Genomic DNA, 25,246 nt, shown 5'->3' on the forward strand with positions numbered 1-25,246 from the left:
AATTAAATAAAACTTCATTTAAACCAAAGCGTTTGGCACAGTGCCACACGCTTGGACGAAGAAATGGCACCGTAATCGAAACGGAGCGAGGATTCCATTAACAAATCCATTCTACGGTCTTTGGCGGGCCTAAGAGAAGAAAAATGATGATCCTTATTGTTAGAATTCAAGTTCTTGAATTATTACGTCTTCCGAATAGGCTTTTTATCTCAAAATATCTGTTTAAGGTGAACACATTAGTGATTTTCTGAGTCTCCAGACGACGATCATATTCTTTTACGACTCGTGTCCGTTTAGATCCTTTCAGTTTTATTAGTTCCGGGAAAATAAGAAATCCGAGTTACGAAACAATCTTAAACAAATCTATTTCAAACTCAATGCCTTTTTAATAATGACTTTAAACCATTGAATATTATATAGCTCATTATCTTTGGCAGTTCCGTTATCACTGAGTTTCTTGTCTAGATTAGCAGATAACACTTGGCTTTTTATAGGTTTGTGAACATTTTGATTCTGTTAATTTAGCGTTTCCTTGCAATATATTTTTTTGTAGTTATTTGAGTATTATTATAAATGCGTGCATATTTCTTCATTTATGCATTGCGAAAATATTTTTATTGTTTTTACCTTTCTGTGTTTCGGTTAATTAACTCGCGCGTATAAAAATAATAAAATAATTGTTTACTTGCTCTAACAGTCCTAAAATTAATGCATTTTGAAATGTGTTTATTTCTGCAATAAAAGTGATAGGTTCGAATAGTGACAGTTTAAGGGAAATCTAGAAATTTATATATTTCCTCTAAACGTCAACATTGCCATGCCACAGGATCGACATGAATGCATAGTTACAGTACATGATCGATATATAACACAAAAGAAATTGTGTTAATATTTTAGTAACGAATTAAAGTATTACTTCCCATTTGTGACCTGTATAAAGTTCTCACAGACATACCATCGAAAATATATAGCATCACGGACGGCATAGTATCAATACGGCATAGGAATGATATAGACTATGCCATATATATATATGACACCATGTAAAAGACATCAAATACAGGAACAATGTAAAATAAAACGCCTACAACATGAAATATGTAATAGTGTCGAACTGTTATTGGTATACAGTCGATACCTGCATAATTCAGACATAATTTACAACTACTATAAGCATATAATCGAGAAGGTAAGAGTCGGATAAGAATTGTATGCCGGATAAATATTGTCTTTTAGGATACTTACTTGTCTAGGATCGACTTCAGCTTAGAAGTGATACGAGCATGAGATTGAAACTAGTTTTTAAGCTGCTTGATTAATTTTGTGCCGAATTCTCGATCCTGCGCAGTTTCAGTATTGTGCCGCATTCCTCTTCCTCTCCGAAGTTTTCTTATATAAGGAAATTTGCTAAAGAAGTGTTTGTTGATTTTTCTCCGTTATTGTTTCTTTCTTTTTTTTCTGAATTTAGTAGGAAAGTTCATTCCAATTTGATAATCCCCAAATCTATCATTCATTTTAACTACGTATCTCATAACATAGAAGCTTGGGCGTTTATTAGGAAATAACTGGATGTCACGCCCGTAAGAAAGCGGGAGATAAAAGACAGTTAAGCTTTCCAGTGAAGTTAAAAATACATCCTGGAAGTCTGTAGACTTCAAAAATTTTAAGATGAAATCAGTGATGGATAGGTACATTATGTACGGAAATTTCATCTTTAGCTCAGTGGAGATGTTAACATTTTTCACAGAGAATGTACAATATCAGTAAATAAGAACTCTATGACTGGCAATGTATCTATGTTTTCAGCATTCACTATTTTCAGTGTCTTTATATAAGTGATGTTTTGTCCCCAGGCAATTTTGACTTTTGGGTCTACTTTGGCAGAGAAAATTACGGAACTGTTTTATATTTTACCAATGAATTTATCGTGGTATCTTGAATGATACCGCAGCTGCTCTCTGTTCTTTTACGATGATAAAGTATTTTCTCCTGATTTAAACTTTTGGAACTATACCTCGGCAGATTGCTGCAAAGCTTCAAAATCTGAGTACGGTAACTGTAATTTCCAAAAAATGTCTGAATTTAATTGCGTAGCATATGATGTTCTTCGCAATGGCAGCTAAAGTTTTACGATCGGACTAACAGATTTTATGAAATATCAAATATGATGCCCACAAGAATATCAAATATGTTATCTACGCAGCCTCTTTCCCCGAAACTATCGCGAGTTTATCATTATATAGTCATTTATCAAGTTGTGGAATAGTACATAAATAGCTAAACCCTTGCAGAGACATTAGGTTATTTCGAAGCCGGAGAGATGAAAATGAGCAACTCCTTCGCCGGGAATTGAACCGCGGACCTCTAGAATACGCGCCCAGTGTGCAGACCACCACACCACGAAGGCATGGCAAGAAGGAGGAGAAATATCTTATACCCTTATCACCTTAAATTTCCCTTCAAGTGAAGCTAATCATAATATTAAGTTTGGAAAAGGACAGAGTATAAAAACCTAGGCCGATCAATAATGAACGGTCAAGCAAACTACAAGGGCTAGATGACGAAACGCTAACATCAGGATCTGGAGTCATAGATTATTAACAGGGTATAGACATTTTTATGGTGGCTACTAATGTAGCATTTATTGTTCAAAATCACCAATACAAATCTTATAAATTACTTGCAAACAGATATTTAAATCTTTTTCAAAAACAGTTCTTTAATATAAATAAAATATGAATACTGAATAAGTATTTAGTATGAAAAGTTAAACCAAAGCAAAAACATGAAATGACTCTCTAACATAAATGGCAATAAATATCGACTACAAACCGTAACCTTTCCAAAGATGAGCTAGAGCAATGTTCCCAGTATTAAAACTTTAATACATATATCCGCTCATTTATTTCATATATACTATTCTAAATTGATATGAATATATTTATTGAATTGATATTCAATATGAATTTATGAACTGACAATTGTATGGCTATCCGACAATAAAATCCGAAATTTTGCCTTTGAAACTCTTCAATATATTAAAGCCATATATTTCAGTTCAAAATCATTTCTTCAATGTTTGTACGAGTCTGTTAACTTCTTCTCATCCTGCAATGTTCCGAAATTATAAATATAATATATTATGAGGGAAACATTCAGATAGAATATGGCGAGGTCATTTTAGATTCACATCTGAAATAAAAACTCCTTACTCATTTCATTCGTACACAAGCGCGTCACGAAATAAATAAATATGCAGATTCTCTTTAAAAAAACAAACAAACAGCGCAAGGTACATTATATCTTAAAAATGAGACCAAATTCCGAAGCTCTGCATATAAACATTTTCCTAAGAAACAGCACAAATATATGACAAAATTTATGCGAAAACGTTTTCCAAAGGCGAATAGTAATAAATATGTTCCCTAAAATATAGAATAAGATGCATATCCACAATTATTTTAAAACTTTCATTCAGGAGCATAGTTCTCTTTTAAAGTACTTCTTTTCTACGGAAGGAATTTGGCATTCAGAGAAATGTGTGCATGTCGTTAAAGGAATGAGCCCGTTCACTGTGTCATCAAACATTCGCCATCAAGAAAAGGACATTACAGAAATCCTGATCCTGTATCATATGCCATCACGGGGTTTATACTGGGTAAAAGCCAAATATTCCAAAAGGTCATTAAAATCATACAGAAGTTTTATGAAATGAATAGGATGGCACTTTCTTCCATGAAATCTAAAAATATCAAGGCAATTATTGCATTTGCTTTTTTGGCCTAGTGTGAGGGGTTCTGGCCGCTATAACCCTAAGCCCAAAATGAATCCCGGAGCAGGCATGCATGTTCGCAAATGTGCTATAGTGCCTTTGCGCTGAGGGATCACTTAAAATATTGCGGGGCTGAATGTCCTTTCGAGAGGTTCTAATAGATTAAGAAGGGAAGGAGATCTTAGGATTAGTTCCTTGAGAGAGTCTCGATTCCTATTACGCCTGTCTAAGCTGTTACGTTAGGCCCCTGCATATATATTGTAGTTAAGAAATTCCATTATTGGCGGGGTATGTTGGTTATACTCAGATGCTGGTAAGCTTTCATGCTCAGACTCTGGTCAATTGCTTTTCAAATGGTGTAAAATGACTGAAAAGCGATTCTGGATTCGCCATCATAAAATGGGTTGGGGTTGTCCTAATTTTCCAATTTTCCCATCCCAATCCAATTTTCTCACCTATAAGGTATCCAAGGCCAAACCCACCGGCAGGCGAACTCTTGCCTCTTGGTCACGATAACATTCGCGGACATAATCTGGATGAATTTTAGGAGGATTAGTAGCAACAACAATTACATGTAACCCTGTGTAGGTAAGAAATCCATCGACTCTTTGTTAAAAAATAATTTATTTAGTACATTTGCGCGATAGGACTATATATACTTATGCATTTGACACTGAAATCCTAATGCCTTATCCACTAACTTCTGTCCTATGCCCTTTTTATTGTTGTTCTCCAACTTTCATATGTTAGATGAATTGAGTTAGGCTTAGAGTTAGATGAATATTGTGTTTTCATATTTGATAAACGATCACTAACAGTAGTAGAAACCGTCGTATTCAGTGAATAGCCCACTTTTAATTTATTGAGGATAAAAAATGTGTAAATATCAAATGCAAAAATTATTTTAAAATTTTTATTAATTGGAGAAAAGTGTCTTGAAATTTAATGCTTAACACAATTCGCGCAATTTTGTGACTAAGGGATGAATAAGAATGTCGTTTAAACTGTAGTAAGTGTTTTTGATAGAAGATTATTTACGATTAAGTGAAAGATGTTCGGAGAATTTAATCAATTGCAGTTAAATCACCGTTAGTTGTTCTGAAATAAAAGTTTTGTAAATTACAAAGAACTATTCCTTACATTGGCCTTTCTTACCGTACGCATCTCAATAAGCAATAAAATTTAAATATTTGATTCGCCTTTTTTTACCAATTCAAAATGAAGAGCGTATAATACTGTCTGTTTTTGAAATCTAGCCATTACAAAACAATTAAAATTATGTATCCACGTCTGGGAACCCTATAATGAATAGAAGCAGACTAAAATTAATCTAGGTTTAGTATACACCCATCTGGGACAAACAGAATGGGTTATTCTACTTCCGAATGAGATTTAGAAAGGATAATCGATAAAATTCGTTTAAATTTAGATACCCATTAAGATACGACCTTCAACATAGACATAAGGGCACCTGGCACAAAATTATTTCAGACTAAATGTTCTTAGTAGTTAATTTGAAGTTATTTTTACCGTATATATATAGATGTGCAAATGTAGTTAATAAGTTAGTTTAAGCTTAACAAAGAAAATGTTATCGAAATGATTAACTTCTTTTAGTGAAGCTGCAATTAATATAGTTTACTGTTAATAAAGACATTTCAAAATATTAACAATATTTTAACCGTGTTGACTGCAATAATAATATAAAGAATATAATTTATAGGAGAAATTAGTTATAATTTTAAAAATATTTAAGTTATTAGTCCAAAGGGATTTGAATCCCGAAGGACTATTAGTTTCGTTTTGGCATTTTGCGTCGGACTCATAAATGTCGGTTCACTTTTCAAACTGTTGCCATAAAATGTTAGAGTCCTGCATTATATTTGAAGAAATTAAATAATGAAAATCTGCGTAAATGTATGTATATTTCTCACATTGTCATATCGGTACATAGAGTCATCGAATTTTGAATAACGTAATCCTCCAACGAATATGAGCATGTGGAAGACCAAATTTGAAATTTGAAATTTGTTTTATGATCGATTTCCTATTTTTTAAAACTTTGACGAATTTTTGATTAACAAACTCAAGGATTTCAAAGCGAGCAATGGCAACGTTGTGCAGAAAAAACATTTTTATCTCCAGCGCGTGAGTCTCTGTATCGGAAATTCTAAAGATATGCTCGTTTTAAAACTATTCTGCGATATTGCTGTTGCACTGGATCTTATGGTTTAAGTGCGAGGAACATGATATTTAATAAAGAAAGGTAACACACAAAATGTTAAAAAACGCCCCTTTGGACGTAATTTAAAATCTGAAACATTTCAGTTTTTTTTTTTTTTTTTTTTTTTTTTATATATATATATATATATTTGTATGTATGTAACACTCAAATAACAAAATGTGATGCGCGTACCACATGACTTCCTTGTACGGAATATTAAATTAGACTCATTTTTTCTTGCATTTCATTTAAACTTATTGGACTGAATTAAATCTACTTCATCGATAGCGCATAAACCACAATAGAATAAATACACTCTTTAAAATTCACTATGTTTACCATAGTGACACTCTGGCCCTAGGTTCACTTAACAGCGTTACATTTAAATCATTTTTTTACTATGTCTATGTCGTAACACAATTAAGAGGCAATTGGCCTAGTGCGGCCTTTACCAATGTATTATAAATAGGGTATCTTTAATGATGAGTTGAATCCAGTAAGATGGAACGTAATTTTGCACCTAGTGCAGAGTCTCTAGAAGAGAAGTAAACATGGCTCCAATATGTGAGGATCTGCAGCTTGAGGATTTCTGCCGCTCGGCTATGCTTGTCTTGAGACAAGCTGCGAATTAATCTTAATCTGCAAAGTTCAAAATAATCTCAATGGCTTGAAAAGCCAGACAAATTTTCTGCATATTTGATTTAGCTTATTTAATTCTCTGAGCTATTATGGTTATTGAATTCATGAGATAAGGGTTTTCTGATCTTTGAAAATGTTAATGATTTCTGCTAAATTTTCCTGAGAGCTTTTCTGCTTAACTTTATCACTGTAAAGGTTTTTAGGCATTTCTTGATTAGTTTGGGCTGAAGCTTGAATGAATTCGGGGAAGTCATCTTTAGTGGGAATTTCTTGCGGTTTTTCTATCTTCTCTAAATGGTTGAATCTTTTTCTGTGTACCTTACAACTACGATAAGAAGAAACGTGATTTTCGTGACAGTAAATGCAAGTTGGTTTTTCATCTGGTTTTAATTTACAGGTATTGGATCTGTGATTTTGTCAGCACTTACAGCATCTGAACATTCATAAAGCAGTTTTCTTCGTGAATTTCTTTACTTTAATTATAGGGAAGCTTCTGCGTTCCAAGTCTGCGTGAATTGCTTGCTCTGTGTAGAATCTTGTGATATTCTTAAGTATAACTTTAATTGAAGAGGCTGAGGAAATTTGGTACGTATGAAACCTAATCTGTGCTTTCTGGAATTTATCAACTGTAGCTTTATAATCAGCTTCGGTGGTAGTGTAAAGGAAAATATGACTGGCTTTGACTGCAACTTCAAATTCGTTTTACATATTTCTCTGAACATTTTGTCTATTTCAGACCAATCAACATCGTTTTCCGGAATTACTAATGGGGGATTTTCGTTTTATATTCTGGATTATTTTGTGTTGTAGTCATCTGCCTTTCATCTGTAACTTCCATAGCTTCGTTATTTTCGTTAAGAGTTCACATATGTTATTTTGCGGAATATCTGGTGGTGAGACAGACTCGGTATTTTTCGTTGTTTTCTTTGGAGTTTGCCAATCCTTCTGATTTATTGTTTTATCATCTGTTTTAGAATTTGCGAGCTCCGGGGTGTTTTGAATGCTTGATAAGATGAAAACTGATTTTGTTGAATTTCTTCTTGTAACTTTGAACGCATTTCTATCATTGGTGGGGAGGTTAATATCTTCATAGACTCCATACAGCTTAATTTATCGGGGATTTCGTTTTCTAATTTGAGTGAGAAATTTTTTGGGTTAGTCGAGTATTAAGATATTCTTGCGAGATAGCTTCTGTTAAATTAGGAAAAACGTTTCTGTGTTTGTTAACTACTGCTTCAAAATTTGAAGGGGAGGGTTTGAACTTCTTAGTATTATCGGCTATTTTCTTAGGACTTCCTGCGGTTTTCTTTCCTTTTCTCTGGGATTTACTTTTCTTAGTAGAAATTATAGTAGCAATTGTACTTTGAAGCGCTGGGTCATCTGAAGTAATTACACACATCTCTTTGGATGTAGTCGATTTTCTTGAATAATTCGAATAAGTAGAATCATTATCGCTATCCTAATCGCGGAAAGTAGCATGCCAAAGAATTTTGCCCTTATCAGGTGGTTCGCTATTACTGGCCATATCGAAGAGAACAAGCAAAAATGATATTTACCAAAAAAACAAGAAGAGCAGTCGTCGTCGCAAGGATTTTTTGTTCGTTTTGCGATTTTGCGTTGAATCACTATAAATGTCCGTTTCACTTTTCTTCCATTTTTTAACTCAGGATGCACAAAATTTATATCATCTTAAGAATTATCTAATCGTTGCCACATGTTCTATTCAAATACTATAATAAATCTGAAACGATGTATAAAAGAAATTAAGCAAAGAACAACAACAGAAAAAAGAAACAGTTTTTTACAGACGATTCAGTATTTCTCATTCAATTAATTCAGTTCTCACTTCGCGACAAAGCAAAAATGCATTAAAACTCAAAATGTCTGTATTGAAAATTATGAAGTAAATCTTAAACACTTATTTCCTCGAATAAATCCAGAATGGATTAAGCATGATTTAATTCGCAATAATAAAACAAGGTGTTATCTTTGTTATTGCGAAGCTTACTTTCTCTAGATTTGGCAACAAATCTACTAGTCTGTTGTTTCAAATGTAAACAAGCAATGGCCGACATGGCAAAAATGATTAGGCTTAGCGGCACTTAAACAACTTTTAAATTGTTGATAATTATAAAAATATTGCATACAGATTTACTAAAGGCATAAAAACCTTAACCGAAAGATAAGAACAGCATAATTCTATTATTTTTAAAGCAAAAAATGCGAAATTTGCAAACATATAAGAATAAAGAAACTGAGATCACTGAGCTGGGTAACAGAGTGGATATATATGTACATATATTTATATGTGTTTGGTGCTGCCGATTGCAACCAAAATACGAGGTGTGCATTTACATTTTATAGCAGTCCTATGCACAAAATGTCAACGTTCTGAGGCTACTCGTTTTTGAGTTATGCGAGATACGTACGTAAGACGCCACGAAAAATTCTCTTCAAAATCCATTTTAAATCAGTTTTACAATTTTTTGGGGGGAAAACCTCCATAAAACGATTTTTATGTGGGTTTTATTCACCATTGTTTTTAAAGGGGGTGGGAAATTTATGGCGATTTTTCATACCATTGATTTCTAAAAGCGGGTTCGATTTTTATGGGGACTCCACGGTCATTATATTACCCCAAAAGTCACTGCGCTAGCTCTCTCATTTACACACTACTAAAAGAGTCCTTTTTTTCTCCTTAACGTACAGATGTCAAGCAAAAACATCGTTAAATTGCATTCGATAGCGGTGAAAATGGATATTTGCGTTGAAATATCATGCCTGAAACTTTTCGCGATTACAATACTTCCTTTTTACTTCGTACAAGGAAGTAAAAAAGGATTAAATTGAAATTTTTAAAAATCTCTTTCTTAACGCATGCTGCTGTTGCCTAAAGCTGCTGCAAAGAAAAAACGATAAATACTTAAAATAATGTAGCAAAATTTTTTAGTATTGAATTGGATCATTATGTCTTTGTATTTGTCGCTTATTTGCACAAACTGATCATCTTGAGGTTCTTTTTTGCCTTGATTAAGCGAAGGACATTAAATAAAGTGCTATCAACTTCTACTATACGTAGTCTTCCTTTACATAAAAGGCACCCCTAAATGAAAGTGAGACTGATAAATCTTCGAAATGGTTTATTATTTTAAATATGAGTCTACTTGTAGTTTTGAGGAACATAAGGGATATTATACGGGAAAGAAAGTCGTTTCTCTCTGAGTGGTAACGAAGCAGATTCTGCAAGCAACACCCATTCGCAAAGACTTCTGTGCTTCACTGAGACTCATTTCGCACAAACCTTATTGTTAACTTAATTGTTTATGCACAATTGCCTTAATACTTCACATACTCAAAGACAATCTGTCTGGATTCTCCCAGGTGGTTATTCGAAGCTTCTGCTTTAAAAGCAGTCCTCTGCAGCAATTGATTCTCCAGAGAAATTAGGGACTATGTTTTAATGGGGTCGTGAGAGTCAGCTGTACTTTTAACATTCAGGATTAAAATCACTCCACCTTCGGAAAACTGCACTACGTGTCATACACGCAGTCCCGTGCACATTCTTCATTCGACTGTAAATGTTGCCTCCATTAATACATTCAAGCGACAAAAATCAGATTACTTCGCGCTGAGCCTATTTAGAGGAATCCACGGTATGACGTTGCTTGTTATCTTGCTTTTGTTTCTCTCAGTGACACACCGAGGTTAATAGCTTTAAACATATTTCTTCCGGCTTACATAGCTATTTACCGAATTTAAATATGTAATTTAAATTCTATATATTAAATTCTTTCACTCCCAATAATGCCACTGGAACAACAGTTACATATATTGTCGATTCCAGAAAAATAATAGTGTACATTATATTCCTAACGTTCTGGATAAAATTTGCAACTGGAAGTATGTTTTTCTAGATTAGTATTTAAAGAAACGAAGCCTGTCGCTATATTCCCTGACGCTTTGTACGCAAATAGCGCTGGCAAGGTTTGTCTCTCTTGCTATATATATTTTGTATTCTAGTAATTAACTTCTGCGATGGGGTAAATACAACCAAATATTCACTCTAACTACTAAACATACAGAGGTAACTTGACTTCTTCGCGGGTTAAGAGCATTAACAATTGTTTAGCTGTTAACTTATACACAAGCCAAATAAAACTGCCATAAATATTTCTTTGCACACTGTTTGTGGGTTGCAGCTAAAATGATTAATTTATCGTATACACAATGTTACAAGATAAGGCTACTGGAAATTGTAGTTAAAATTCAAACTGCTTCCAAGATTCTAAATTCGAAACTAAAGACTTCGACAACTATTGATTCGTAAAAGTCTTATCAAGGACTAACGATTAACCTAATTTTAGACATTTATGAATTCAGCTGCGAATCACTTCAGTAAGGCATCCAACTGTGACATGAGAAACAGTCACTGTTCATCACAACAGTAACCGAAAATCCCAAACAGTCACTGCAACACGAAAACTCACTTTAAATCACAAACAGTCACTGAAACAGTGACATGCAAAGCAGTAACTTCAGTAATACATGTAACAACAGTCACATGTATACAACAGTGACATTCCAAAGATCTATAGGCTTCCGGTTACGATTAGTGACCTACTTTCAAACTTACAATACCGTACGAAATTACGTTTGCATTTGCATTTCTGGTCTGAGCGAATATGGTGACAAGAGTCAAGAAGAATATGATAGAGATTAATTCAAGTCTAACTATTAATAACATTTAAACACAGTTGTCAGAAATTCATCACCACGAACAGGTGAAGAGAGAAAAAGCAAGTAATCTCAGCTTGGAACAGCACATTTTATTTTGTGTTATCTCTACAGATATCACGAGGTAAATACAGTACGAGTATTTCCAGGTCGAGGGAAATTGCGCCTTTTCGTCATTTTTTTTTTTTTTTTTTTTGTCTCTTTGAAGGAGCTTCTTCCGCCACTTTTCGAAAACAAAACGGAGTTCAGTTTCTCAAATTAAAACTGCCAAACTGTAGAAATAAATAAATAAATATAACGATGAATACTGAGAAAATATAATTAAATGAAACATAAAAGTAAATAAAAAGTAATCAGTAAAATAAATTACAAATAATTAAATACAAATGAAATAAAAATAAATTAATACTTGAATAAATAATAAAGTAAAATAAATTATAATTAATTAAATAATACACAAGAATAAATGCATCACAAAATATGCTTTACAAAAATAAATGAAATAGTAATAAAACGTTTTTGCATATTAAAAATTCATGAAAAGCATATGGCATTATGTCTATACGTTGTCATAAATCCATTAATAATTTTAGTGAAAAGAGTCCTTCACTATTTAATGTGTTCTGTAACCCTTTTGTCAAAACTTATACGATCACAGCAAATAAAATTACCAGAAACAATCATTGCAACATTTGATTAAGTGAATTTCATTAAGTGAATTAAGTGAATTGAATCTTTGCATTTAGAAACTTAAAACAATTAACATTTGGATCAAATGAAACAACTGGAGTTTCTTACTGAAACTAAGCTGTTATATATTTGTCTACCACGAGGAAAGAATGCCAACTCATGGTTGGTCACATCCCAGTTGTTGACCTTTTCTTGCAGATTCTAAAAAACATATCAGATTGGAATACAAATTTCTAAAACACCCCGTCGAACAGAACATTCCTAGTTACTAGTTGTGTTTAAATACTGCTACTACATTACATATGCCTACTAGCAATATGGTTTCAAAACCTAGATACAAATTCGAATGCGGTAAAGCGCATCTTACAAAGAATGACTGAGGATGAACTAAATTATTACAATTCAATTCATTCAATTCAGATAAAGATGACTGAAATGATTCTGTCTGTTAATTTTTGGACATGACACCCGGTCTTCACCACCTGTGAACAAATAATGCCTCATCTCCCTCATTAACTAAATTTTATTAAATATATATTGACTAAAACCAGATACTGTACTTCTTATGCTCGTTATGATACAGTTTAAATGCTTATAACATTTTGAATAGGAATTTTAAAAACCGGTTAACCCTTTGTTGCATACAAATAATCTAGAGAAGTTAAACGATAATATTTGTATTTTTTCTACTTAAAATAACCTTAGTAATAATAAAAAAAATTATTCAAATTTTGTTTTAAATAATTGCTACAGTTTGTTCACTACAGTGGACAGCATGCATATACGTACATGCATACAAATCTCTTCCCAACGATTTAAGATCATTACATTTGAAATAATTTCCTGCCTTGTTTTCAGTGATCATTAAAACATCTTCTAAATGGTAAATCTACAAGTGGCATGCACATACAGATTCCCCAAAATTCTTTCATTTTGTCGATTGTGACTGAATTCATTTTGCTACGATTTTGTAACCTGTACCTATTGGATTCAAATGCCAAATGTTCTAGAAATTCCTTGCCAAATATAAACATTTCCAGTGGTTTTTTAGCGTGATAAGCAGTGCATTTGGGTTTCAATTCAGTCTTTTCTGTAGATCTTTATCTACCCACTCCACCATTTTCTCAAACTGACATTTAAAATAAAATGTCTAAAATTACTAATTATGAATAAAAAATGGCAGTATAAGAAAATGTAAATAATGTTTACTATGAGAAATTGTACTAACTTGGAAAATGAAGTAGTAGTCATTTTCCAAATAGCAGTGCTTTACTTAGTGATGCTATACAGCCATCTATGATCGACAGTTGAAAGTTCTAATAATATAGAATGAATAAACACAGGAATGGAATCTGTTAAGGCATTTACAGAAGAATAAACAAATTTAAACTTTTGTCTTCTAGACTGGACATGATGCAACAAAGGGTTAAAAAACAAAAAATGAGCTGTGAAATGTAATTAGAAAGGCTGATAAGACACTCTGTTAACATCTCAAAGTAGGCAATGATTTTTTAACTTACGAAAAATATCTCGTTCTGCTGAATAAGAAATGTTGTCAGCCTACAGACCATGATAAAAATTTGCTTTAAAAAAGAAGGAATATATATATATATACCAAATAGTTCCATATCTATATCAAGTTCGAATTCCAGATATTTTTCTGCGAAGTGTTGGTATTGACTCAGTAAGACAACTGTAAGAACTTTAATTATAAATCGAAAAGAAAACAATCTATTATTTTAACTTTCGTGCAATTCATATTTTCATAATCCGGTCCACTGTTTTCTAAGAAATAATGAGAAGCATACGTGCGTAATTTATTCTCATTTTCTTATGGAGCGTCCATATAAATCATTTTATTATTTTCTTCAAAATATAGATATTGAATCTTGCATAATAAACGGCATCTCATTTATTCAGTTCACCGAGACACACAAAAGTCGCTAACAATGTTCTATCTACTGAACTATTTGTTCCAGTAATGGGAATTCCTCCTAATGTTTGCAATTCCTATCCAATGAACAACGACAATAGACTGGAGCATAACCGATCTAACCTTTTATTTGTGGAACTGATTCGACAAAGTCGGCTGTTTGAACCCTCCGGTATCTTTCGCCTCTCAATGGCCATGACTACTCTGGCAAGGAGGGAAGGGGAGAGAAAGGACGAAGTCATCCTAATGATGATGACTTCGTTCGCTATTGATTTCACTGCAAAAACTTTCCCCACCTACGATACGATAAGATTCGTCCCCTATCTAGGAATATGAAGTTAGGTATCAGTTTGCCAACCTGTGGGAAATTCTAATTCCCGGATGACTGATATTAATGACACTCTCCAAGGAATTTTTTATGCCAATGATCGAATATCTGTCTATAAAAATACTTAGCGTTTTGAATAAATGAGGGGAAATTAATTAAAGCATTAAAAAGACGGGTTTTGTGCGATATCTCCCTGACAGGGCATATTTCTTATGCCCGGATTGAAATCCTCATTATCACTCACTTTATTTGTTCTCGAGGAGCCATTAGAAAAGGAAAAGAGTTGGTGCTGTGAGCATAAGTTAATAGTAAGTATTCAAAAGTGAGCAACTGATACATAGATATCCATCATATGATTATTATAATATTTAGCAGAAAGAAATGAAATGCTAACATAGGAAAATGTAAGAAAAAGATTAAACACTTGAACTAGAAAATCTTTTGTTATATCTTTCGTAAATTTAAATATATTAAGAGGACGTTGATATTGATAGTGATAACAGTCTTGATAGACATCGTGTTTGGAAAAAAGAGGATAAAATTTTACGCCTAGTCTTACTGACAGAATAGCACTGAAAAAGCTTTGCTGAGGAGTAATGATTGCCAAACATCACGGACATTGTTGAAAAATGGAATTGCACGAAGTTCTATTATAATTATATGCGAGCGATAGGAAATTTACGTTAGCAATATAACCATGTTTTTTTTTTTTTTTTTTAATTTTTATTTTCAGTAGAGTATGTAGTTTGTTTCGGAGTAAATATCTTGAAAATTCAACTGTGGCTTTGCAAGGAATCGGATTCAAAGCTCTTAAGCTGTTTGCTGGAGATGCACTGCACCACTGTTCCATATAAAAGAAATCTTTAATTTGTTGCATTCCTCTGCATTTGAAAGATGGTCGAGGAAAATAGGCAAAACCCAGTTTGTCAAATCGATATAATGATGAGTTTTCACCTTCCATGTTTACATTCGAGTGTTATACTGCCTTTTTTTGGATCTTTGTGCAAAAACTTTTGTTGTTGACGTGTCTGACCTATAGTTAGCCCAAGCCTACAGCACTCCTAGTGGCAAGGAGCCAAGATACGCTCTTGAGCACCTTACAGGTGACAGTGTGTTTTAGCTCAGTTCCGCCTCCAATTCTGATAGAAAGCGGGTCCAGGGTTCTCCCACTCCTCTTCTCCTACCAGCAACCTCTGGTGAGAACTTTCGGCTCGTCGCATATTTGAAGTGCCTCCATGCCGTACGGACAAACATTTACAAACATCCATGCCTTCTCCGGGATTCGAACCCAGGCCCTTCGGCACTGTAGTCAACGACGCAAACCACTATAGCGGTTACGCCGCGTGTGCAAGAAATATAACAAGCAACGATGACTGCATCTGTGGAAGAAAAAGGATACTCTGGTCATTATATATTCGCACTCCCATTTACTGAAAACCTGAAAAACCCAGCAGAAGGCATAGCATATAAAAAAATTTCTAATAAGAATGGGCTCCTCTAGTACGAAAGTAGTAAACATGGGAAGAATTATTACTCTACTAAGTGGCAACTGCGAGCTTGTAAGCTAGGCATGTCAATCAATTTTACATAACTTCCACCAATTAGCAAACAAAGAAACATGTGCCCTCATGCTGCAATGGATCATCCCCAATACTCAGTAGCAGTTCAGTAATTATTTATAAGTAAGTTATTACTAAACAAATTAGTTTCAAGTTAAAAAGTGTAAACATTAAAACCAAGCTTTAATTCGGTCACTCTTTCGCGTCTTCGATAATTTCCCGACATTTTCCCCCCCTTCTTTATGTTTACAATATATTTGAAAGAAATTTAAATATTTCTTTAGCCTAGAAGCAGTTTCTTCTTCTTCATCTTTCTAAAAAGCATATAAATAACGATGCATTAAAAATATTTTTCGAAAGCGTTTACTCATGCATTATGTTTTTGGTCTTTACACAACAAATCCTTTTCACTAAATATCGAAAAAAGTCTTCTCTCATGAATTACATGAATACCTAAAACCTATAAAATATACAAAACTTTGAAGACTCTGGTATATTATCTCGCTTATTTATATTGAAAATTTTGGTAGGTTAGACAAACATTATTTTGATTAATATTCATACTTTCAGTTGTTTATTCTTTAATACTATGAATATAAAAGTTGTTACTCATGCAAACATGGAAAGTCATTGTAGAAATATATTAAAGCAAATATTAAGCCCAAACTATCTGAAAACAAGTTTTTTTTTTTTTTTTTTACAAAACCTTTTTAAATTAGAATAATATATCAACAATTAACAAATCGTGATGATAATATTTAAATGCGTATAAGACTAGAATATTTATTTACTTTAACCCAAAAGCGCAACTAAAAACGAAATTAAAGGTTAGATATTTAGTTAGAGACTGGCAGAAATGGGATTGTTATTTTCTAATTTGTTTTCTAAATGTAGCCATAATTATTAAAAAATTCAATTACTAAAAATGGATATTTTTGTAATTCTCATAATAAATTATGTAAACTCATATAAATTGATGAAATAAATGACAAGTTAAGAACAATAATGAGTATTAAATTAGTAGGAATTATTCAAAATAACAAAACTTATGCGATAATCTTTCCAATATCCACTTCAGCTTGATATATCAAACTATAAATTTGTTTATTAAGCAGTCTGGTTCGGATTTGGAACTCGCGCTTGGTTTCTTAAAACCATGTAGGACTGAACAACGTTAATGAAAAATTAGTTATAAACAAGAGAATTATGAAAATGAATTGTTATGAATTTAATTTTCTTCGTTATTACATTATTAATTGAAACTTGATTACCTTGTCGCATTATCTTTTGCGTAAGCTCTTTAAAGAGATAATCTGAGATATATGACTATATTTTTAAATTTTTAAACTAATATTTATTATTAAGATTATTAATTGAAATTTGATTACCTTGTCATCTTATCTTGTAGAGTCATTAGGAATTTTTGGAAGCCAGCGAGATAAAAATTAGCAACCGCCTTCACCGGGAATCGAACCGCGGACCTCTGGAATACCGGCCCAGGGTGCTACCGTTACACCAAAAGGCACGCTAGGGAAGTGGGAGAAATACCTTACATACTTCCCTTTTGAAAGGGCGACTAGGGTTTTAGGGAACCTAGTCGCCAAATCCTGGGTGCGGAGAATTATCATCCACAACCCTTTTAGTTCGAATGCCACTTGTAGAGTCATTAGGTTAATTGGAAGCAGAAAAGATGAAAAATTAGCAACCGCCTTCGCCAGGAATCAAACCACGGACCCCTAGAATACCGGCCCAGCGTGCTACCGTTACATCAGGAAGGCACGCTAGGGAAGTGGAAAAAATACCTTATAATCTTTTGCGTAAGATCTTTAAAGAGATATTGTGATGACTATTTTTTTAAATTTTTGAACTAATATTTAGTTATTCTTTTCTCATCTACTCTAACTTATCGAGTTCTAGATGATACGGGGAGACTGTAGGGGCCAATAGGCTTTTTTTATCTGAGAGCAGCAGACGTGAAAAATGTGCAGCGCCCTCTAAGGAATTCGAACGCCGGAGCTCCCATTCGCCAGCCGCATATGCTTTCAGTTACATCAAAAAGACATGCGGTAAGATGAGAATAAATATCCTTACGTTCTTCCTTACGTAAAGGACGACTGCGGAGGGGAGGACACATTCGCCAAATTCTGGACCAGTATTGTCAGATCTTGCGAATTTTTGCAAATTTACTACTTTTGACAAATCTGTGCTACTAATATTCATATTTATGAAATTTTGAGAATTTTTTGCGATTTCATCATTTCTTTGTGATACTTTTTACTACCTTAAAAATTTTTAGTGGATTATAAATTGCGTATTTTTAATTATAATCAAACTATTTAAATTAATTTATAATAAAAAATAAGAAATTAATTAAATTAGACTTGAATAAAAATTGGCGACTGTCAGTCCTATGATCGTAATCTGCTTACAAATAATGAAAGCAGATAAGACAAAAGCATGTTACAAGCTATGTAAATGTGAACTAAGAGCAGGTAAATAGTAAACCACCAATACCAAAGAATTACAGCGTCTAACAATCCAAACGTACGAGAGCACCTAACAAATTAATTAAAAAATATGATCCTGAAACTAACGTAGAATTAATGAAAGGAATAAATGGAGATATAAGCAATAGAAAATTAGTAATATGGTTTTAATATTTTAGTTAAAATTAATATACGTAATATAACGACCAATAATCGAATTACGATCACTAACAGGCGGAACTCTGTGATGACGGTAGAGCTATGTGAGCTTACGAACCCATGACATCAGAAAATCACTTATCTGTGATGTCACGTGCAAAACGAGCAAGAATCAAATTATAGTAGTTTGTAACTAAACAGCACACGGAGACTAGACTTAGTGATGACGTTAGAGGTAACTCGCGTACCTATGATGTCACAAAGACATCACTTGATCTCTGGCGGCACTAGGTAATTTTTGCGGCTTTTCGATTTCTCTCTTACAACTTTTGCTCAAAAATTTCTACCAACACTGTTCTGGTATCGATGAATAATCGTTCACCGGATGCTATTTTAGGCACCACTTGCAGAACTATTAGAAATTTCTTGGATACAGAACACGATGGATAAACTTGGATAAGAGAACACGATAAATCATCAATTATCTCTGCTCTTTCCTGGATACGAACTCCAGACTTCCCAGTTGTCAGTCGAACGTGCCTAAATTACACCACAAAATCACGCGTTAGAGATGGAGAAAATGCCTTGTAATATTATAAAATTGTGTTTACTATTTTATATTATCTGCGTATACAACGTACCTGCAAAAAAAAACTGATTTTATTTCCCCAACGTTGGTCGTAAGCATATACTTCTAGTGATAAAGACACTTAAATTATGCGAATATTCGTGTGCTGATTTATTAACTTTAGAAAGCTAATTTTGTAAAATATACGAAGTCTAATTCTTATGCAATCCTCCAGTACTATTATTTTAAAAAATATGTCTTTGACTGGAAACGGGCCCAGTTTCACAGTTTCCTCAAAGCTTTTTGACGAATGATTGAAGTTTCTTGAAACGGAATTCATTCTTTAAAGCAAGCACTAAATTTTATCTTATTATCTTTGACTTTTCGACATTTTCTTATAAAAATCGAAGCAGGCACAAATGTAAGTCTTCTGAAAAGCGAAATGACAGGAACAAACTTTCAATATGAGGATTTTACATTAACAGTTCTTTGATATTTATACTCCACTATATATTGCTTTGAAAGACATTGTGTAGGATTATACTACTTAAATTAGATTACTTAAATTGTATTATTAAATTAGATTTATTATTAGACAAAGCCATTTTGCGTTTTGTAAGTACATGCGTACATGATTAAGTTTTGAATGATGCGGATAATGAAATGAAATAATCGCTAGTAGAAATAGCAGAAAATAAAGGAAAATTTAATGCCTTAATCATTATTAAATACACTTTAAAGATTTTATAATCGTCGAAGGTTACGAACGAACAGTTTAAAATTGTGACCAATTAATTCTAGATCATCTTCATTTTCTGAAAGTAGCAATTTAATTCCAATTTTAATTCACAAGGAAGGCGTAAAAATAACGTAGAATAACACGTTTGCATATTACCCTTCTCTTTCCAATCATGCAGAAATCCACTCAACCTTTTTGAAAAAGATAAAACTTGCCCAATCATTTCCTAACCACAATCTTCATTCTCATAGACAAGAATAAAGCGTTAAGGCTGCATTTTATTTATTTCATTTCCCATATTCGTAGGAAATACTCGTCTCCTAAGTTATGGCTTGCGTTGTAATAAAACCCAAAATGAAATAAAGTACTGAGAGATATATTTCTAAAAATCGATTTCTCTATTTATACTATGTTTGTTTCGGAAATAACGAATAAACTTAGATTTACCTTTGGAAATTCCCGGATCGCTTTATTATCTTCAGCATCCGCCTGCCATGTTCCTTAGTATTTCCTATAAAATAAGTTGCTGTAACGGTCTGTTATACCACGCTGATGATAGGAATTTTTTCACGTCAAATCATATCCACCTCTGGCTAAAAACTAAAACTACTCAAACGAATTCTTTTATATGTTTCGAGACAAAATCCATAAAGCTTTAACTGTATTTGAACGTTCACTTTGCTGAAAGGAGATTTTCTTCAGTAGTTTTAGTTTTTACGTTTCATCTTTAGCATTTTATTGCGATAGCTAAAGATGTGACATTTTTTTCCTGTTGAGAAAAAATGTTCAAGCAAATCTTTTAATGTATATTTTTTTTTCAATCCCCGCTGGGTACTGTTATGTCAATACGATTTCTAACGTTGCTCAATATTTGTTACAGATATATTTGGAAGATGATCTGATGAATAAATTTCTACGATTTGCTTTGAGTCAGATTGTAAATAAATAAGATAAAATAAAATTGATTTAAAAAACGATTATAAAGATTTAAGACTTTTTCCCATACGTTTCTGAGATATAAGGGATAGTAATCAACAATCCGAAGACTTGGTTAAGGCTCACTTTGAGAACTCCTTTTCGCTCTAAACTCATTTTCATCTCTGCATCTAAATCATTAAATTAATAATTAGTTGTATTTGAGAATGATATTTCCATTTCATGATACTATTCAAAATGCTTTGAATATTAACTCACAAACTATCAAAAATTTCCTTTTCTCTGTTATAGCTCTCTTTTTTTTCAGAGGTGGGGGGGGGGAGATTCACCAGTAGAAAACTATTAACTACGAAACCCGGAAAGCTTTGCTCTGAGTTTGATTTTTGTTTGCAAGATTATAGTAACTTGCAATATTACATATGAAGGATTTTAGCTGCTCTGATCATTAAGAAGGTAAGAATCCCAGAAAAGGTATGAATGTATATAAAATACGGTGACTTTGAAGTATGAAAGCACTTAAAACACTGTTAAGCCGAAAGTTCCACTGATGAGTTAATAATAAGGAAAGATGGGTAGCAGACCATCCATTGGATCTGTTTCCTGCGACGGTTTTTCTTCGTAAGTGGGACAAGCGTGGGCAAACTCATATTGTCACCCGTAAAGTGCCCAAGGCCAAAGACATGCTCTCTTTTCTTTACAGCCATAATGACTTCCAGGATATGATTGAGTTTAGATCTAGAAGATAATTAACGCTTGAACGATTTAACTGCGTCAAACTAGTATATAAGTATTTTTATCCTACTCCTAATGTTTAATAACAATTCGGATTAATCTGTTTTTATACCCACAATTCAATAGTTAGCATTAAAGTGCAATTAAATACTAAACATTGGACGTTTTGCCATATATTCAGCTTGTGAATGTGGTATAAAGATCTGAGCTCTGGCTATATTTGAACCCAGAAATTTCTATGACATGAATGGACATTCTACTGCTACGATGCAAAAGACCTTTCTAAAAGAGGCACGACGAGGTCTGGTGATGGGAAAAGTACGTGGGGGGTCACTGCTGTTCTCCAATAATATATTTATTTAGGAACTGTATTAACGACATGCATTCCACCAAGAAGTATACTTCATTCCATAATCATAATAAGAAGAGGACCTATTTTCGTCTGCGAATCATCATGACAACTCTGTGCCATTGGAATCTGTATTTAGCTTATTCTAACATCTGCAGGGAAACGGGAAATTCTGCTTATTTCTAGGATAATGTTACATGAAGCTTTGAAGTAACAAAATGAATCATGCGAAGAAGGGAAAGTACGATGTATAGCTTCATATCAATCACATTTAAAACATTTGTCTATGAAATTATAATGTCAGACTTTCGTGAATACGTTATGGGACATATATATGAACTTCGGGTTGAAGTATGCTGTCTGTTCTAAAAACATGTCCACCTGTCATATCGAAGGTCCACTAATCAAGGCTAGTAGCCAGAGAAATGGGATGGGTTCTATATAGTAGGTTATCTGAATGATTCTTGATGGCGGTTCAAGGGATTTCCGGCATCATATATTTGAATGTTTAGTAACAGGATGCGTCTCCGTTGATTTGACTATGTGATGTTTTCCCACAAGTGTGTAAGCATAAATAAGCAAGTCTTACAGACAAGATCGTACTCAGAGAGGCGTCTTTACTCGACAAAAAACATCCCAGCATTTTGCTACGAAAAGTTACCTTCTCCTTTATTCTGAATAATAATAAACTGAGCAAACGTATTGCAAGTGTTTGCAAATTCACAACGCAATAGACTGGATTTTTTCGACAAATATAATTTTATAATATGATGCTTACTTCACTAAACAGAAGATATTGTTTTACCTATTTTGATAGCAATTAATGCTTTGGAATATATAGAATAATCTGATTAAGTTAAATAAAATTATTTTACTCTGATTTTATAGTAAAATTTATCATCAATGGGCTCGGCTAAATTCAAATTTCGAGTTGCTTTGTCTTGATATACTTCTATAGTTATCTTTGATCTGTCTTTAAATTATTCGCTTTTAAATCAGAGGATTACAGTGGTTTTATATTTTTAAAATTTAACTAATATTAATTTTAACATACTGACCGAAATTAGTTCTGTTGCATATTGTCATGAATTAAATGGAATTTAGAACTCCAAAAATCTTGGCATAAGGAACTTCCAAAGCCTTAATGAATAAAAACAATCAGAGATCCAAAGAGTTTAGCTAGGAAAGACACATGCAAAGATTCTTTAAATGTATACAAATTTGCCATGAATGTTAAGCGTAATCAATGAGATACATGCCATAAAAGATTTAGTTATTTAATAGCTTTTGGGGAAAAAATGTTTATAGTTTAGAGTGAAAAATAGGTTGTATAGTATTTGAAGTAAATGCTATTTCATGCAATAACTACATTCACTGAGGATTAGAAATTATTTCTTATTCAAAGAAAACGATTGAATTTATCGTCCACAGAATTTCAAATTAAATTGCTCAAGGATTAGCCTTTTGGAGAACGAAATTACGAAGATTATAGTATTAAGGCATTGGTTGAAATGATTTAAGTAAGCAGAATTCAATTTAAATACCCAAATAGCGTGAAGTTCTAACGGCGTTGAGAGTTTCATGCTCCAGTGGGTTTAATCTAACTCTTCTAGAAGATTTATTTAATTTCTGAAATAAAGCGTCCCGTATTTCTTAATCAAATTGTGCTATTTTATAAAATCTCAATACATCTCTGAGAATGCTTTTGAATAAATTTAAGAGCTCTGTATTTTCTTTTCCATATATTCTAAAAAACAAAATTTTTTTAATGGTTCTATTTCGTTTTAATAAAGAATTCACTAGATAATTTATTACAACTCTGAAACATAAAAACGCCCTATAAGCAAAGATTGTCTACTACGTCCATGGGATCGAGCTCAAAGCACAGATAAAATATAATTTTTTTTTCAAAATGAGGGTACTTAAAATTTTTCGATCCAGAAGACTTGGCGAGAAGTTTACTACAAAAGAAGGATGAGGGAAAGATTTTGGAATTCTTCGATTATTTAATACTTATTTTAAGGAAGAGTAAACTTTAATATATTTTATATTCTCTAAAATGCAGTCTTTTTCCTGTAGTGTAATATGCGCTTAAAATCTGTGAATATTTTCTACTGTCTTCACATCCTCTGACTCCTGTATTATCCTTCATATGACGTATGAGCAACTTAGATTCTTTTGGGATAACTGCTATTTTATGTAATATATGTTCTCCAGTTCTGATCAATACATCGGTCAATCTCTGTAACGAAGTCTATAATTGTACAGGATATTTTGCACTGTCATCATACTAATGTTTTCTTTCATACATTCTCATTTAAGAATAATGCTTCATTCATGTTTGCAATACTGTCTTTTATATGAATGCTGCTGTAAACACACTCAAGCTAACTTCATCGAAATAGCTTATGAACGTATGATATATTCTCCATGCTATGCTTGCACTACATCTTGTATTTGAGGCTTTTTTCTAAGCTCTTTCAGTGGCAACTGCCTCAGTTGCTGATATTTTTGCCATTTCTTGCTATTGCATGTAATATTTACGATTATTACTACCTAATTCGATAGATCTACCGATAATCTGAACATCTATAATATACCTTATGTTCATTTTTCAATGCTTCCTGTCTTATGTCAAAGACTTCCGACTAAACAATTTAGATGTCTTTATGGATCCTCTGGCTCATGTTGCACAGCTTTGTCTGTGTTACCAGTCTGGTTTTCCAACGTCCAGTTTCTCTGTTATAACCAAAATTATGAAACACTTACATGATTATCTGAATCCTTCGAAAATCAGTATTATGAGAAATTATTTGATAACTTGAAGCCTCAAAAAAACCTGTCCCTCTCTTTCCCATCTTAGGCTGCAAGATGACTTTGTCCTCCTATATTGGCCCTCTTCTAGGTCTCATAAATAATTGTTTCCTATGTTCAATTTCTCTTCAAGATAGACACAGAAAGCTTAGATGGCGTACTAGAATTCTCGATAAAAACTAGAAAAATTATACTGCTACTGGTACTCAAAATCTACGTACAACGACATTTGCAGCTTCTCGTTATTATTTATGATGTCATCGTATATTCTGCATACGATATTTCTAGGAATAGCAATAATAATAATAATAATAATAATAATAATAATAATAAATAAAACATTATATTGTTGCAAAAACTGCATTTACAATGAAATATTTATTAAAAATGAGAATATTGCCATCCATATATGTCAAAAAATAGTCTTCCTTTTAAGAAATTCCTAATTCAGAGTACCTATAACTGTTTTTATGATCCACCGTTAAAAGTTAATATTCTTTACGACATCTACTAATTTAACGAATGCTCGGAACTCGTTTCATAAAATCCGAATATCAAAAATAAATACACGGATAGAATTTCAA

The 25,246-nt window shown here is 32.9% G+C and overlaps 1 protein-coding gene across 3 annotated transcripts in view; it reads right to left on the bottom strand.

The window, feature by feature from the left end:
* The window catches only part of LOC118197836 (maltase A2-like), a 343,781-nt gene that overhangs the window by 234,842 nt on the left and 83,693 nt on the right, over positions 1–25,246 (bottom strand). The window contains exon 2 of one of the 3 annotated variants that reach the window (XR_004759665.2): positions 11,442–11,641. The exons of the other annotated variants lie outside the window; for them this stretch is intronic. The gene's annotated coding sequence lies outside the window, so the exon portion shown is untranslated. Of the gene's footprint in view, positions 1–11,441; positions 11,642–25,246 lie in introns of those variants that run through there. 3 annotated transcript variants of the gene reach the window in all.

The sequence above is a fragment of the Stegodyphus dumicola genome, chromosome 12 (assembly GCF_044657685.1).
Source record: "Stegodyphus dumicola isolate Sdum_Otavi_A_Nest chromosome 12, ASM4465768v1".
Taxonomy (NCBI): domain Eukaryota; kingdom Metazoa; phylum Arthropoda; class Arachnida; order Araneae; family Eresidae; genus Stegodyphus; species Stegodyphus dumicola.